The 13,381-nt window shown below is 38.4% G+C and overlaps 1 protein-coding gene across 1 annotated transcript in view; it reads left to right on the forward strand.

Moving 5' to 3' along the window:
- The first annotated feature begins 585 nt into the window (after positions 1-585).
- LOC134221057 (uncharacterized) overlaps positions 586-13,381 on the forward strand; it is a 54,231-nt gene continuing 41,435 nt past the window's right edge. The window contains exon 1 of the mRNA XM_062700236.1: positions 586-673. The gene's annotated coding sequence lies outside the window, so the exon portion shown is untranslated. The remainder of the gene's footprint in view (positions 674-13,381) is intronic.

Raw genomic sequence — 13,381 nt, forward strand, 5'->3', positions numbered from 1 at the left:
AGTTCCTAATTTTGAGAAAACCAGTGTTAGATGTCTTTCGCCATACAAATTTCTGACGGTTAACTCTTGCTGACTATTTTGTACATATACTATAGCGCCTGGATGTGGCTGCGGCGAGTAGAAAATCAGCCACTGCCAATAATTCATTGATATTTATTGAAAACAAAAAAAAAAATTGTGTGCTCTCTAGTTTCAAATTATATCAACTGTTTGACTTATCAAAGATTGTTTTATTTATTCATTTTAATAAATACCAGGAAAGCGTAATGACAGTAAAACCGATGCTAGTATAACTGTCTTATATTTGCTTGATTTCCTATTTATATGGTACAGTTATGCTGTTATGGGTAGCGCATAACTCCGAATAATATTCATATCATCCAATAGTTCACAGTTGCAAAACACGAATCGTTCCGTAAATTTGTCCCACCTACTTGGTCCCGAAGCGTTTAGTATTCAACGGTGCTCGGAACTCCATTAAAGGCACAATTGATTATGTATGAAAGGATAATTTCCGTAATAGGGGAAGGAGGTGAAAACTCGTGAAAAATCAGCGTAAAAATAACTTCATCGCATTCCGCTACTGGAGCGCAAAGTTGCACGTTGTTTCAAAGCAACCAGCCACGTTGTTTCGCGAGGTGTTCAGCGTTCGGTTCCGTGGTTCTGTGAAAAAGTAAGTGTTGGAAGTCGTACCGTCATTCGTAACTTGTGCTTCTTCCGATGCGACTATCGGACTGGGAAGCAGCCGAATTCCGCGAACCTAATTAAATTACTGCTAATTTTCACTAAATCTAGCTAATTTCTTCTTGGTTAGTGTGATTAGCTTTGTGCGCTCGTAATCAATATTTAATCAGGATGCCGATAGGCATTTTTCATCGAAGTGGATCTTAAGGACGTTGAAAATAATCAACAAAATCGAAACTTAAAAGCCAGCCTGTAATTATCATGAAATATTAATGTGAGATGAATTTTTCATCAGCGGTGAATGAATGTTTCAAACTTTCCAAACGATAGCGAATAAAACCGAAGAAAAATGTAAGCTTTTATCGAGCCACCTTACCAACAGTGGTTCACTCGTCCATTCGGCTGACTCGTTCTCTTGTCGATCTATCTGGATATCTAACAGGGCCGTTTATAATAAATGGTTTGACGAAACATATTTTCTACGACGTCACTGAAGCTGTTGAAGATGATTCCATTATTCTTTTAAAATAGGAACCCATTTAGAAAGATTTAATATCAAATACTGTTTTATATCAAATAGTCAAATAGCTCCAATCATTTTAGCAATGGATTAAGGAGATCTTAAATTTTATATTGGTCATCTAAACATAGTACCACTGGGTCCCAATCGTGAAACTGAAACTGGATCAATTGTGATAAATCCTTAGTGGAGCATCAAATGCTCCGTGGTCCTAATCTTATGATATCCCCTGTTCTAAACTGAGCCCAAATCTCGAAAAGAGTGTTTATTTTAAAGAGTAATACCAGCACCATGGGACTCCCCTCCACGAGATTTAACTCTTGCTTCGACTTTCCGATGCTCACCACAGGATACAACATGAAGGCACAAGTGGCGTATTATCGCAGCCGTAGCATTTTTGCTGGTTTTTCGCGCGAAGTCAAGTGGACCGGAAGAAATGTGTTTATAGGGGAACAGGATAACCTGTCGTCACCCAATTCGTTCGTTCGTTCCGGGTACCACCTGCCCATCGTGGAGGAAGTTCGCGTTCACTTTTCTTTCACCCAATTTGTTTAACATTGTTTTCGAGTTCAACGAGTAGCTAAGACAGGAGCCTTTAGCGTGACATTCGTTTTCCCTGTCGATGGTGTCTGCTTTGAACATTGCTACAACAAGCAACGGTGCTGAAATACACTCAGCGACTATTACGGGAAATTATTTCTCCGAGATTTCTGCTGTGAAGCGTAATTGGGCAAGAATGAATTTTTAATGCATTGTTATTGGAGCAATTTAGTTACTTTTGTGCTCACTCAATCGTGTTAACGCATTCAACTGATAGGGAGCTTTAAAAGTATTCGTCATTTGATAATTTTGATTATAGTTGCAGTTAGTTATTTGTTGAATATCAACAGTTTATTAGTCCGTGCGTCGTTTTGTTGTCAATACGAGCGATGCCACAATAAATAGTTTTGAGTGCATAAACATCCTGGAAAGCGTATTCCTTTCCCCAAAGCCTAACATTGAATCTCAGTTTTGAGTTTATTACTACTCTCAGGCCCTTAACAGTGGATTATTGTTTCCCATTGCATAATGAACGCGCAGGGGATCGCGCAAGCGGTTGAAATAGATGATACTGCATTTGCATATGTTAACTTGCATACCATTCAGCGTGCACTAGTGCAAAAAAGAGTATTTCTTGCTGTAGTGCACAACAATCAATATTAGTATCAATTGGAATATTTTCAGATCATCGGCAAATATAAGTTTCGAGGATTTCAGGCAATTACATATAAAGCTATACATGTGGACAAATAATCAGAAGGAATAAATTTTGGCTGTTACGCCCTTTTCAAATGTTGGTCTAGAATTCTCCACGTTATCTGTATAGGTATATAAAAAACAAAGTTGGCATTTGTACGACCACGCATCATTTAAGAATAAACAGCACAGTTTCAGCTAATTTATAGGTATTTTTTTTCATCTATTCACAATAATTTTGGAAAAAAAATCAAAAGGCCATCTCTTCGATGCATTGGTTTTTCGTACATTTGTATGAGAATTTCAAATATTGACCTTCTCTAGGTATAATACGATGTTGACATTATCATTCGATAATGGAACGATCGATTTATGCTAATTTTGGTTTGTTAGCATAATTAATTGGAAATATGTTAAGCCGATACAAGTATTAAACAACAATTGTGTATCCCCCTTGGGATTTAATAGCCCAAATCTAATATTTGGAGGGGGCAACAAAAAAAAACAACATTCTTCAACAAATCGAGGAGCCTTCGATTTTTTAAAAATTAAATAGGGTTTTTGCTCCTGGACTTCATCTCATAGCTCCGAAATTTATTCAACGAAAAACAAAGCAATTAAAAGGTATTTGATACGTTTCTTATTTTTGTGATTTTTTTTCAAAAGTGAGCACGCATGTGAGAAAAAAGAAGCGTTTAAATTAGTGCCGTATTTCTTTGTTTTGCGATTTGATGAATATATGTTCAGTGTGATGGAAAACAGAACAGTTCCCCTATTTATTTGTTATTACCCCCGCTTGACCTTTCGGAGACTAGTAGAACATAATTATAATTAAATATTTATAACAGCCTTATTTAAAAAAACTTTTAAAAAAAGATTAAAAATAATTCCGAAGAACCGATTCGTTTTCTTGATAAATTATGAACAAAAAAAAATGTATTAGAAAATTGATCAATTTTTGGCGAGACAAAGCTCACCGGGTCATCTAGTGTATGTGTATTTCCTGCCTTGTGTTTTTTTCTTGAGCTAGGGTAAAAGGATCTCTGCAACCAGACATCATAGGTGTAATAGGTTGTTTAACCGGACCCACTAAAACCCACTAAAACCAAAACCCTTTCACTTATCCGTATCTCCCCGTTCCGTTCAGGGGGGATGCAACTAGCTTTGTGTATTGCTATAATAGATACGACTTTCCATGCTGATGGGATCACCACAGATATGGTCCCCGCAGAGTTTTTAAATAGTAGAAATAGTAAAACAACAAGGAGAACACATGTTTTGGTGAAAGCAAATAGAAGTTTAAAACAAGATTGAGCAACATTACCTATCTGGATACCTGGTCCATCACCCTGCTTCAATCCGTCTAAGGCCACAAACGAGGTTGACACTTCGTCGAATACTTGATTTCGAGCCATCCAGCGTTGCACGTATCACTCTAATCAGTTTCGCCGGAAAACCATGTTCGGATTATCTGCCACAGCTCATTTCTCTGCACTGAATCGTACGCTGCTTTGAAATCAATGAACAGATGGTGAGTCTGCAAGTTGTACTCCCGGAAGTTATCAAGGATCATTCGCAGGCTAAACATCTGATCCGTCGTTGATCGGCCCTCACGAAAACTTGCCTCGTATTCGCCGATGGAGGACTCCTCAAGCGGTCACAGTCTGTTAAACAGGATAAGCGACAGGATTTTGTACGCCGAGTTCAGAAGGGTGATCCCTCTGTAATTGGCACCCTCTAGTCTGTGCCTTTTGTTAAAGATTGGGCATATGAAGCCTTCCAACCAGCCGGCAGGCAGTTCTTCATCCTCCCATATTGATGGATGCAGCTGCACTGGCGCAGTCTTATGCCGCGCGCCATTAACAGTTGCAAAAAACCTCCGCATATCGTTTCTATCCATGTTCTCCTGCGCTTCAGCTGTGAGTAATTCTTGCTGAAACCGGGCCACTATTTACACGAGGTTCTCAAAAATGCCTAAATTTATATTCTTTCGAAAGCTTTCGGCGAGTATATTAAGGATCCGAGTTAAATTCTTCAGAAAGATGAACCCCTCGTTAGTTATACACGAAATCATTTTAATTGACCCCTCGATTTTTGTCAATTCTTGACTCACTAAAACTATCATAACTTCAACATTTCTCAACCGATCATAGAGATCAGCATATCGTTGCAAAGAGGAAGAGTGTATCTTCAATTTGCAATAGTGAAAATATATTGAATTTAGCCGCCATCTTGGTTTTTTTGAAAACTATTTTTCCGCCAGGTTTGCAACCACCGATTTTGAATATTAATACATCGATCGAAAGCTCAGCTTATATTGTGCATTGAGTCCAAAAATCTCAGGTGTATGTTTTTTCTATAAAAAGTTAAGTATTATTTACCAATGCCAAAATTCTTGAATTATTTTATTCAATAACTTGAAAACGGCTCCGTTATGCTCAAAACTTTTGAGCCCTTCAAATAACATACTGTTGTAGATATGCTTTACATTTTTGAAACATATTTGGCTTAGAATAGTGTATGAAATCAAGGAACTGACATCATAGTACCATATTAACCATAAAAATAATGTTCGTTAGTCAGATGGCCCTTCAAAAAATAATTTGGTAAATCGTACATAACTTTTGATAGAAAAAACATACACCTGAGAGTTTTGGACACAATGTACAATATAAGCTAAGCTTTCCATCGGTGTACTAATATTCAAAATCGGTGGTTGCGAACTAGGCGGAAAAATAGTTTTTAAAAATAAATTCAAGATGGTGGCTAAATTCAATATGGCTGCTTCTATTTTTACTATTGCAAATTGAGGATACACTCTTTCTCTTTCCAACGATATGCTGATCTCTACGATCGGTTGAGAAATTTTGGAGTTATGATAGTTTTGGTGAGTCAAGAATTGACAAAAATCGAGGGGTCCATCAAAATGATTTCGTGTATAACTAACGAGGGGTTAATCTTTCTGAAGAATTTAACTCGGATCCTTAATATACTCGCCGAAAGCTTTCGAAAGAATATAAATTTTGTCATTTTTAAGAACCTCGTGTAAATAGTGGCCCGGTTTCAGCGAGAATTACTCCTGTCACATTATTTTCGTGTTGCCTTTTCCTTCTGCGGTGTATTCGTTTCACTTCTTCCCTTGCTACACTGTACCGCTCTCTGTTGGAACGGGTACGAGCCTTTCGAGCATTCAACTCCTAGCAACATTTTAGAGAAGTACCCAGCATTTGCCGTGCCACAACATTACATGAAGCAAAACGAATGCTGGAAATTCATGTCAGACTTTTCCGGATGTATTTTACCAAATGGCCATTAAACCCTCTTGTCATGAATCAAATATGTAGATGACTCTGTCAGGCCCATTTATGAGTTCAGACCCGAGCAATATTGAATCAAGATTTTTATTTGTAAAACGCTTCGACACGCGGCTGATGTCTTCAGAGGAAAAATAAAATGATTATTCCTTGCCTGTTGTTTGGCCAAACAATAACTGTCTGGAATGGATGTCTGTGGTACATTATTTCTGACACACTTAATTAGAACATTATTAACACTGGAAAACAACATAATTTTTCCTTTTCGAACCGCCTAATTGCAAAACCCTCTTTTTTCTTCTGAGGCAGATGCTGAATATATGACAAAAAATAGAAAGACAAAAGGTCGAAAGACAAATTGTCGAAAGTTCAAAAGGCCAAAAGGACAAAAGGTCGAAAAGATAAAACGTCGAAAGGGACGGTGTATTCGTTTCACTTCTTCCCTTGCTACACTGTACCGCTCTCTGTTGGAACGGGTACGAGCCTTTCGAGCATTCAACTCCTAGCAACATTTTTCTCGTCCGTCACTCGCTGGCATCGCTGGTGTCGCTGTGCAGTACCTAACACTACCTGCGCTGTTGTAGTCACAGCTTCGTGGATATTTTCTCACAATTTGTTGACGAGAATCTCCTATCTCCTATCCGCTCGTCCAACTTCTGGTGGTACTGTTCAGCAACTCCTGACAAGCGTTGGATATTGAAACGCATCGTTCTGTTGTTTCATGAACGGAAAGCTGGAAGTCGCGCCCGTATTTTAGCAACTACAGGATAGTGATCCGAGTCGATGTTCGGACATCTATAACATCCGAGAAATGTCGTCCGTCGACCAGCATGTGGTCTATCTGTGAGCAAGTGTCTCCACTCGGATGTTGACAGGTGTGTTTGCGGATATTCTTACGTGTGAAGTAGGTACTGCTTATTGCCATCTTTCTAGCAGCATCAAAGGTTACAAGTCGCAGACCATTATCGTTGGTAGTGGCATGAAGGCTTCCGTACCAATGACAGAGCGAAAAAAACTTTCTCTTCCGATCTACGCATTTGCATCCCCGATGACAATCTTTACATCGTGTGTTGGGCACTCTCCGTAGGCCTTATCAGGGCTCATCCTTCACGTCATCAAGCTTATCGTTCGTTGGGGCATAGATGCTGATCAGGCTATAGCTGAAGAATTTGCCCTTCATTCTCAAAACGCAAATGCGGTCGCTTATCGGCTTCCACCGGATAACACGCTTCATCTGCTTCCCGATTGGGCCCCTCCTTAGCCGTGCGGTAAGACGCGCGGTTACAAATTAAGACCATGCTGAGAGTGACTGGGTTCGATTCCTGGTGCTGGTTTAGGCAATTATCGGATTTGAAATTGTCTCGACTTCCCTGGGTATAAAAGAATCATCGTGTTAGCCTCATGATATACGAATGCAAAAATGGTAACTCGGCTTAAAAACCTTGCAGTTAATTACTGTGGAAGTGCTTGATGAACACTAAGCTACGAGGCGGCTCTGTCCCAGTATGAAGATGTACACCATGAAGCCAACTCCTCGTTCTGCTTTGCACCGTCGCTATAGTAGATGTGGTACTTGAATGAAGTGTTCGCTGTGCGGGTTCATTAAAAATTCTCACGTTCCACGTTCCTTTATTCTTTGCAGGTTCTGTTGCCGTTGAATCAATCCGTTTGCTCTACTTTTGCCTTTCTTGGTAACTGTAGAATCTTCGGTCGGCTACCTTACCAGGATTGCGCTACCTACATCGCGTTGAAGGCAACATGATGTGCACAGTTTAGTTTAGAGTCCCTCGCTGGCACTCGGACGATGATCTGCCGCCCCTAACATGGGGAACAGACGCTGTTGTGAGCCGCTCCGAACATGGAGGACAGATCAGGCTCGATCAGATTTGCACCTCCGGAGAGGAGCAAATCCCCCTTCCCTGTCAGCATACGACCATAGCTCCCACCGGGGTTGATTACCCGATCTTCCCTAAAGTTGCTCGTATCCCGATTAGCGTCATGAGGAGGTAGGGATAGGAGTTGCCGGGTAAGATGCTAAGGACCGCAAAATGGTTCAGGTACGAGAAGTACCCAGCATTTGCCGTGCCACAACATTACATGAAGCAAAACGAATGCTGGAAATTCATGTCAGACTTTTCCGGATGTATTTTACCAAATGGCCATTAAACCCTCTTGTCATGAATCAAATATGTAGATGACTCTGTCAGGCCCATTTATGAGTTCAGACCCGAGCAATATTGAATCAAGATTTTTATTTTTAAACGCTTCGACACGCGGCTGATGTCTTCAGAGGAAAAATAAAATGATTATTCCTTGCCTGTTGTTTGGCCAAACAATAACTGTCTGGAATGGATATCTGTGGTACATTATTTCTGACACACTTAATTAGAACATTATTAACACTGGAAAACAACATAATTTTTCCTTTTCGAACCGCCTAATTGCAAAACCCTCTTTTTTCTTCTGAGGCAGATGCTGAATATATGACAAAAAATAGAAAGACAAAAGGTCGAAAGACAAATTGTCGAAAGTTCAAAAGGCCAAAAGGACAAAAGGTCGAAAAGATAAAACGTCGAAAGGGACAGAAGGTCGAAAGGACAAAAGGTCAAAGAAGAGGAAAGGTCCAAAGGGACGAAAGGTCGAAAGGGACAAAGCGTCGAAAGAGTCAAAAGGTCGAAAAAGACAAAATGTCGAAAAGAACAAAAGATCGAAAGGGACAAAAGGTCAATCAAGAACAAAGTGATTACAAGTAGGGTGTATTTGAAAGAAATTTATCAAATGCATTTGACTTCAAGCAGAAATAATACACTCATCAAAGTTGAAGAATGAGCAATTTTCAAAGAAGGAATTATTTTTATGCAATAATATCATGAATATCTAGATAGTTTTATTAGAGATACAAAAGATTGTTGATTAAAGAAATGTATAAAACTATTTAGAATTTTTTTTCGACTTTTTGTACCGTTCGACGTTTTGTCCCGTTCGACGTTTTGTCCCTCTGACCTTTTGTCTCTAACCTGAAGACTTCGTGTCGAAAAATTGGACAAATAAAAATCTTGTCTCAATCTTTAAAGACTGCGTAGCCGGTTGAAGTTGGAATAACAATAACAGGAACACATTATAGAAATGGTGGGAGGGTCTTTGGAAAAGGAGAAGAGTACGGTGGGAGGGGTATTTTCTAGTTATCGATCTACTCAGTGTAACTTCTAGACCCATTAATCGATTTCCACCAAATTTGGAACGCACATACTCTGTCCTAAGAAGACAATAAGATTGGGGAACGTAGGGTCATAGGAACAGATAAAGGATTACGAGAGGCGAGGAGTATTGTTTAGTCAAAGAACAGTTCTGTGTAACTTCTGAATCCATTAAATGATTTGAACCAAAATTGGAACACATATTCTTTGTCCTAAGGAGACAATTATAGAATAGGTATGAAGAAGGAGGCGCATATTTTAAAAACAAACTTTTTTTTATATCTGTCGTATCGCTTTGTATCCCACAATACCCTTTAAGCGCATGGGTCGATTTCAATAAAATTTGGAATACGTATTCTCTGTCGAGATGGGGTGGGGTTAGGCATAGTGGGCGATTCTTTGAGATACTACAATTCCCTGGAAACCAATTCCCCAAATTGAAAATTCCCTTAAAGATAAAATTTCTCCGAAAGTATCATTTCCTCGAAGATAACATTTATCCGAAAATAACATTTACCCAAAAACATCATTTTTCCGAATATGACATTTCCTCGAGAGTCACATTTCCCAGAAATTAAAATTTCCCGAATAAGACATTTCACCGAATATGACATTTCCCCAAATATGAATTTATTTGGCAGAATCAATGCATTCAAAAGTAAAATCTGCCTTCTTTTGATCATTGTATGCTCTTTAGTCTTTAGCTTTAACACTTTTCAAATAATTAAGTAGGTATCAATATCAAAAAGCAATGACCCATTGACCTAGTGGTTTGAAAGATATCAAATTCATAATTCAATTTGATATATCAAACTGGCAAATATATGTAAGGCGAGAAAGTCATTATTACCGCAAGGTGGTTTAATTTGCATTTTTAATACACCTCAGAATGCACAAGAGAAACACCATCATATAAAGGGGACTGATCAGGCATTGCGTTCCTGAGCTATGGCATAATCACTCTTGTTTCCTCATTATTCATTTATTGCCATTTATTAATGAGTTTTACCATTCCGAATAACACTTCAAACTTTCCATTGCAATGTTAGGATCACATCACACTCGAATACATGATAAGGGGTCGTACACTAATTACGTAAGCATTTTTTCTGGGTTTTTCGACCCCCCCGTCCCCCCATGTAAGATTTTTTTCATTCAAAATAATTTTTATTTATATGGAGCGTAAGATATTGACCGACCCCCCTCCCCCCATAAGTGCTTACGTAATATGTGTACGACCCCTAAGTAAGCGCTGTTTTACATCTCAACAAATAATTAGTTAGGAGCTGATCCGCCATGTTCCGGAGGCGGACTAATGATAATCGAGGCTGACTTATTGAACTTCATAATAGTCATAACTAATTTTCGTGCAGAATAACTATGATGATATGCAAAACATAGAAGGACGACAGCCCAACATCTTTCACACTGTTGTATTCGTAGTATGGGAAATGATTTCACCTGCGTGAATACAATCGGCAAACCAGGTCAGGCATCGTGGGAAAATGTTTTCCATATAGGTCTGTGCAGTAGGGGAGAAACATGACACCTACTTCGGAGCCAGGAAGCTCTTGTGTGTTCAAGCAATCGTAAAGTGCATGATCGAAATCAGCAATCAATTTTGTTCGGTTGCTTTTTATGTTTTTCTTTTTCATTCGTGCCTTACTATGCGTGGTGTTATGCGTAGGCTTCTCTCTTTTCACTTTGTTTAGGCCGTCTTCCTTTGCAAACTTTACTGGTGCTTCAACGCACCATGCTTCCTTCGTTCGCTCCCGCACTCTATCATCGTCACTGGAGATCCTGACGGCTGGCTGGCGGCACAATAGCATGCCGAACATAATCTATTTTGGAAACTAAGCGAACGAAAAAGCTATAATCTTTGCTCGCTTTCTCACAATTGCATTCTGAAGCTCGCTCTTCTTCAAAAATATGTTCCATTTCTAGGAATTTTGTTGCGGCTGCAGCCAGCTGCCGGCGTATTATTTTCATTAGAAATCAGGACCGTACTCAGTTGTAAAGCTAATGTATGTAAAATTCCCTAGAAGATAGCAAATGCCTATTTTTTTATTTCTCCACAATGTACAGTGACTAAAATCGTGTTTTTAGAGCGTTTATTTAATAGTACCTTTGTTATGTGATTTAGCGTAGTGGCGTCTTTGAGACATTTTATCAGTAAGTCGACGCGCTTCTTTGGAGTGAGTGAGATGAAAATTTATTTTTTTACACTTTACAACATGAAAGGTATATGTCTTCGCGAGAGTTGTAGCAAAAGTTCTCCTGAAAATTTTTGTCGAAGTCACCAAGTTCGTAATTTCTTTACTTTTGGAGATTTATTGCATTTTATGCCAAGTTTTGAACATGTTCGATGTATAAGCATACAATCATATGGAGACGCATGGTGCATTGGTTCATCAACTCCCTGTGGTGGGTGATTGATTTCTATCTTGCAAAGTAGGAAATGGTTTTTGATGAAACATCACTTACATTCGCTTACAACTCTACAGTTCGGGTATTAATAACAAGTTCATTACTTGTTCTTTGCTATGCGTATGAGATTGACTGCCACAATTTGCCCGGTGTCAAGTAGCAGTTAAATAATAAAAGACTAAAATCCAATAAAACTGTTATAACTTTTCTATTTTTTAAGTTTTTAAGTCGCAATAGTCATCCAACGGCGTATTTTAATATTATCTAAAACTTTCTAGAACATGCATAAAAAGTAGAAATGAAAATGAGAAAGATATGATGAAAACACAATTTTTAAGGAATTGTTAGCATAAAACGTGAAAAATCTTCAAAAGTAACGGAATTACGAACTCGATGTCTTCGACAAAGTTTTTCAGGAGAACTTTGGCTAAAACTTTTATGAAGAATCAAACCTTATATGTTGTGAAGTGGTCATCTCACTTTTAGGGGATTGATCAGTAAACTGAATACCCACAAAAAAGCACATTAACTTACTGATTAAATGTGTCGAAGACACCATTACGTTAAATAGCATAATAAAGGTACTAATCAATAAACGCGCTCAAAACACGATTTTAGCCACTTCGCAATGCTTCCTTTTGTGCTTGAGCTTATTATGCCAATATCAAGTGCGGTTAGTTGTTATAGAATACCGATCGATTCAGTTCGTCAAATTGGTATGATGTCTATGGGAACATACATATTGGGCCATTTTTTATCTCACATTGTTTCCGACCGGTAGATTCTATTAGATTTATATCAGAATTTGATATTAAGCGATTATTATAGTACATGTACGATTAATAGTTGAAATAACAAAACAAAGTATTGCTAAATATGTTTTAATTGAACAAAATTGTAACTCAACGTGTTACACGAAAAGAAATAAAAATTTCGGAACCATAATAGAGAAATCATCTGTTTCCATGTGAAAATGCTATTAAGAAAAATGGTTATTAAAGAAGGATATGCTATTCCTATTGACCATAACACTTTGTGTTATTATTTCGTTACAGCATTTTTTCTACTGCCGGTTTCTAACAAAATCATTGCATATATAGTGGGTTTGCCTTTTGCCCGGATTTTAATATTTACGTGGTTTTCATTTACGCAGTACGTATCCCCCAGTACGTATCATCCAACTGGCAACACCTCACACAACCCGCGAAGTTGCTGATAAAGTATGTGTGTAGATGCCAGACAATACCAAATACTCATCTCAACTCGATTGCATGTGTACAAAAAATACGTGGAAAAGGGTTAGTTCGGAGAATGAATCTGCTATGAGCCTAGTGTTCGGAATTTTGTGGGTTGGTGAGTTCAAACTCCACCGATGAAAGTGGTTACCCTCAATATATTTTTTCGAACTAAATCTTTCACGTGTTGTGCATGACACTTGCAGTCTTTTTAAAAAATTGTAATAACCCATCCTCACTAACCTGAGTGGTTACCAATAACGCCCCCAAGAATAATGTAATAATAGTCAATTCATAAAAAATATAATTGCACTTACTCGCTGACCACTCGAGGTAATGAGGATGGGTAATGCTAATCATGTCTTGGTCACGTTTTCGGATATTCTGATGATTTCGGTGGCCACTTAGTTTAGTACGAAAAGATCTCGCCAATCATTTGTTTTTATTTTTATTCTGTATTATTGTGATTCTTTTTCCACATTTTCATTAGTGCACCACATATAATAATTTGTTGCTGAGAATGAGGTCCATAGATTGGTCACTCTTGCGGGTGTCCCTGATCTCCCTGAGGACCGTCAGTGCCCACTAAGGCCCATGTGGCTATGTCACGACAATTTTTCATTACTTAGGGTACGATTATACAAAAAAACAAGCTATTCTAGGATAAGTTCCATGAAGTGACCACTTTTACGATTGTTCCGTATCTTAGGAGTTGCTATTTATTGCTTTTATTGTCTTTATTTGAGAGGATTTTAGTCCTAGGCTGAC

Source organism: Armigeres subalbatus, chromosome 3, assembly GCF_024139115.2.
Source record: "Armigeres subalbatus isolate Guangzhou_Male chromosome 3, GZ_Asu_2, whole genome shotgun sequence".
Taxonomy (NCBI): domain Eukaryota; kingdom Metazoa; phylum Arthropoda; class Insecta; order Diptera; family Culicidae; genus Armigeres; species Armigeres subalbatus.